A 5257-nucleotide genomic window follows, 5' to 3' on the forward strand; every position below is an offset into this window, starting at 1 on the left:
TTCTTGTCTTCACTTCGTTCGAAGTTTATCGATTTTTGTTACATGACTTTGCACTTCACAAAGGTAATTATTATGCGTTTTAATTAACGGTTGCAACGTTTGATTCTTAAATAATGTTACCAGCGATTGAGATGTGCTAATTGCTGCCTCTAATAATTTTTTTTTATATTACGATCTGTAATATGCTCCTGACACTTTTTTACGTTTTTAAGTATCGACCATCAGGACAATTTATGTATATCACTCAATGTATATGTACATAACGACTACATAGTCTACGTAATTAAGCAAATTATTACATAGAAAACAAACAAAATGCATTATAATATGCAACGATACTTGAAATTTTTAAACAAAAGTAATTCTATTCCTATATTTTTGCGGAGGCGCGGAGGTAATGCACAATCGGCGAAAACTTACTGCGCTAAAAGAATTGTCCTAGGTCATCAGTCGAACCAAACATCCCTCACCAATGATACTTGTGGATTGGTTGCTTCCACTGTATGCCACGTGGAAGCAGTATAATAAGTATGCGTCATTGATGATGTTTAGTTCGGCTGATGATCGAAGGCAATTCTTTTAGTGCGTCGATTTTAGATGTTGTCACGAACAAATTACATTCGAAAAAATACAAATGACACAACTACACGTTATATATATATATATATATATAGAGCGGATACCAACGTAAAATAGACATTCTTTTGTGTACGCCACAGCGTCAATGACAGCAACCTTAAGTTTCAGTCCGCCAATCACGATCGCAACTTTATTTATATGGGATTTCCTATAATTTTTATGTTTACTTTGACACAGTAAATGATGTTTGGTTCGGCTGATGACTGAACCCACGACCACGCGGGTGTATGCAATAGAGATATTTTTCCACATTCGGGGTCACCGTTCTCGGACTCATCGGTAATAGAAGCTGGATAAGTGAATCCCATATGGCTCCTAGCAGATACACTGACCATTCTGTGTATAAGGCGTATCGATGTACGAATGTGTCAAGAAATAATTTGATAAATCTGCCGATCAAATATATCTCTATCAATCTATCACTAATATTGCCAAATATCAAAAATTTGTTCCACAATTTTGTCCATGCGGAGATTGCGATTCTTTCTATTGATGTTTCGTCGATGAGATTCGAGAGAGACCTTCCGTTAAGTATGGTTGATTGTCCCAAAATACTTGCTATAGTGTTGAGAATTGCTGGTCGCTTTGCAGGGAACATTATATGGTCTTTAAGTTTCTTCAAGTCAGATTGAGAGTATACATCACTGGTTGCCAATGTTCCTGGACTGACATATTTCCATGATGCTTTTGTAGAAGGCTTTATTACGATAGGCTGTCTCTACAGGTTTAGACATCATTTTGTATCATGCATTCCCTAAGAAGTACATGGCGGGCGAATGAATTACAAGTGATCTGAATTTCATGTCGTATCAATATTTGCGGAGTTAGAAAGTACGTTTTTGTTTCCTCGAAGTACTGGAAGTTGTTCGTAGCACTCGAAGGTCCGAGCAAACGTTGATTGGTATACATTTTACAATGTGAATTATCTCTCCGGCCAAAAATGCCATGTATCCAGGTCCTTTCAAAAAGTGATATGCAAAAACGTCAGGTGATCTAGCGACTGTTGCTAATGAATTTTGCATCATCTGGTATTCGAGTTGACATTATTGTAGTAATATATTTCTATATAACTGATTAATCTGAGTACGAATATGCCTCTCCACGTATATAAATTTCAAGTTTATGTATGTGAAAAGATCGAGGTTTATATAGACACAAAGATATTTTAAAAACTTCGACTCCTGATGAGGTCTCAAAAATTATTAATTTCGGATGTTCAGTTCTGATGAGTATACAAACGTCCACAAACGGAATATTTCCCAGTGCTTGTCAAAGAAAAAAATCATGTTTGGCGTGGTTAACGAGTAAACTGTTTGAGAATGTTCATTAGTAGGATCAAATATTTTATTAGTGTGTCTGGTATACAACACGTCATAATCTGAGAATTTACATTGATCAGCTAGTACGGGTTCCCAAAAGGTTTCTCCTCCTTCTATATCAATACATCAAGTGGCATTTAATTCGCAGGTTACTCCTAATCTGAAATGTACGCGATTTGTATTTATTCGCACATCGACGATATAATTTTGTAAAGTAATTTTGATGCTGCCTAATATGATAACATTTCCCCAAGTTCTATAAGAATCAGAATAAGCGTCACCGGTACATGCGTTATCATGGTCAACATGGTCGGCTAAAAGTATAAGCGTGAAGCTGTCTGATTTAATATCAATCCTGTTATACAAGTGCCTATTTCGAAGCTTCCTAAATATGCATGCTTCTCGAGACACATCGGCTATATATGAGAATTGTCCATTATGTACGTCTAAGGTATGGGAAAACATTCCGCATCTTCTTACAGTACTTCTATTTCAAGTTTACTGTATCACTTTTACGGTTTTAAAATCGTTGAGTTGAAGCAATTGTATATAAACCTCAATGGAATTTACTGTTTGTTGTGAAATGTCGCATTCATTTACTAATGATAAAGTTGTTAAATTTGCAAATGCAGAGCCACAATCATAGCCTATTATTCCGTAAGTTTCTCGAGTCTATATTATTAGTATAAACATAGCAGTTATTCTTTTGACATGACTATCCATTATCTGAAATGATCGAGTCAAATGATGAAGTCAATTTGATTTATTTAATTGCTTGTTTAATTATTACGAGCTGAGTTAATGTGAGAAATTCACAAACAGTTGCGTTGAACAATGCGACTATTTTTCTTTATTCTTATTTTAATATTGTTCCTGTTTAATATTTCTAGGATTTCGTGTGGGCCTATGTATTGATCTCCAAATTTACTGGGTTTTCGGCGCTTTTAGTAAAAAAATACCTGATCTCCAGGCTTAAAGATCCGCTGATTAATTTTCTTGTCGTAATGTTCTTTGATTTTTCTTTAGCTTTGATGATATTCTCACGAACATTTGTGTGTACAGAATGGAATTGCGTGACAAGATTTATTAAATAATCATTGTAATTAGATAATTTGTTATTCGGTGCTAAAGACTTCATTTGAAGGTATTCGAGTTATTTTTCCGAATATCAATTCGTACGGAGTGTGTTTTGTTGCCTCATGTACGTTAGTATTGTATAATAATTGAACATTGCAAGAGGCTGATCCATCTATCCCATTGTTTTTGCGAATTTGCATGTTTCAAATATTCGCCCACAGCATGATGCGATCTTTCTAATACTCATTCCCAGTGCTTGTTAAAGAAAAACTCATTCGATTGTGAGTGAAAAGCGGTTGTGCGAAATTTGCGTATTTTGAAATTTTTTGCAATCTTTTTCATTAAGTCACTGATAAAATTTCTTCCTTAATCGGTTAATATAGCCTTTGGCGCTCCTAATATGTAAATGAATCTATCTACAAAAGCTACAATATCTATTGTTTTAGAAGTCTGATCTGGCAGTATTTTCATGCAAAATTTCGTTAATTGATCTTGAAGGTTAAAATATATATCTCTTTCTGTTTTTGGCAGAGATCCTACGATATCCATTGCTATCTTGTCAAAAAAAAAAACCTGATGTGTCGGTGATTATCATTGGTTGTTTAGTTTTGACTCTTACTAATTTTTTCAATTGGCATTGCAAACATTGCTGAATATATTATTGGATATCGGATTTCAGATTTTCCCAATAATAATTGTATTTTATCCTATGATACGTTTTTGTAAAGCTTCGATTCCCCAGCGGGTGGATATTTGATTAATCCATTGCATATTATTACTTTAGTTATTGAATCGGTAAAACCTAACCTTACCTTGTAATAAAGATTTGATATCATTCCATGGCACGTTATTGACAAAATCCATTTTTGCGATACTATGGTTTCTAATTTTAATTTTTCAACGATAGTTTGTAAGTAAGGTAGATAGGGGAATCATAACCAAGAGAACCCAGGTTCTCTGAAGAGGGGGTACTCGCGGCACGGGGAGGTCCGCGAGTAGGGGAGGGAAGGGAATGACGTCATAGGGAGAAGAGAAGGGGGATGATGTCACAGGTGGAGGGAAAGGGGGACGTCACAGTGCATAACGTCACTGGGCGAGGGGAATGACGACACAGTGGGTGCCGTCGTAGAGGGGATGATGTTGCGGTGCGGGGGACGAGGATGTCTTAGATGCGGAAAATTACGTAGCGGAGATGTGTGAAACTTGCATCCGCGTTGCGGCGATGACGTCACGCGGAGTCAATGGCCGCCGGGCGCGATCCGCCGCCGGTCCCTGCTGTCGCCTCCGAGTGCGATTCGCCACTGTCAGTCCTCACTGCCGCCTCTAGGCGCGGTCCGCCGTCGCCAATAAACGCGTCCTCACCACGCGCTATACTTACCATTAATACTTAACATCTTTCATGCGTCGCCATCTTCTTCTTACGTACTTTCTCTCCCAGCGTCTAGTCAATCCGATTATTCATGAAATTTTTTAATTCTACCAAATTATAACTATTATTACTTTTCTAGAGAACTTGATGGTACGGTCGCGCGTGATACGCGCATAATACGATGCCGCGAAGAAGGAACGATTAATTACAGACACAGAATATTTTTATTTTAAACATTTATTTTTCATGTAATGCATTATATACAATATTATCTACAGCGTACATTATTAATTCGCATTCAATATAAATTTTTATCGTAAATCTTACACAAAGTATCTATAGCATCGGTTTTGTTATTTATACAATTTTGACGTAAATGAGTCACAAAATATTTAAATTTGTCGCTTATAATATTAATATACTGACACAAATCGAAATATATGTGCTCGATTGTCCGAGTTCAAGCATAAAAAGTATAGTCAACGGTTTCATATGTACATATATACACACTTGTCACATAGATAATTTCACATTGTCAACATCACGTATTTTAATAAATTCAATGACAAGGTTCAGTATCATTAATTTAGATGACGTACCAATCGCTGGATATCTGCTCGTTTTTCGATAAACGCCATCCACGTAAGATGCGGCAAGATGATGCGATTGCCTCGGGTATCGCTAATTTCTATATGAGAGGTTGGCCCCGCGACGATTCCAATCTTCAAAAATTTATAAGCCGTCGGTGTCAACGCTAATAGTCTTGTCAAAATAGTATAAGAAGATTATGCTGTAATGAAAAAAACAGAATAAGCAATATATAGAAAAAAAAAATTTTTGCAAACAAATATAA

Source organism: Trachymyrmex septentrionalis, unplaced genomic scaffold (genome assembly GCF_001594115.1).
Source record: "Trachymyrmex septentrionalis isolate Tsep2-gDNA-1 unplaced genomic scaffold, Tsep1.0 scaffold133, whole genome shotgun sequence".
NCBI classification, from domain to species: Eukaryota; Metazoa; Arthropoda; class Insecta; order Hymenoptera; family Formicidae; genus Trachymyrmex; species Trachymyrmex septentrionalis.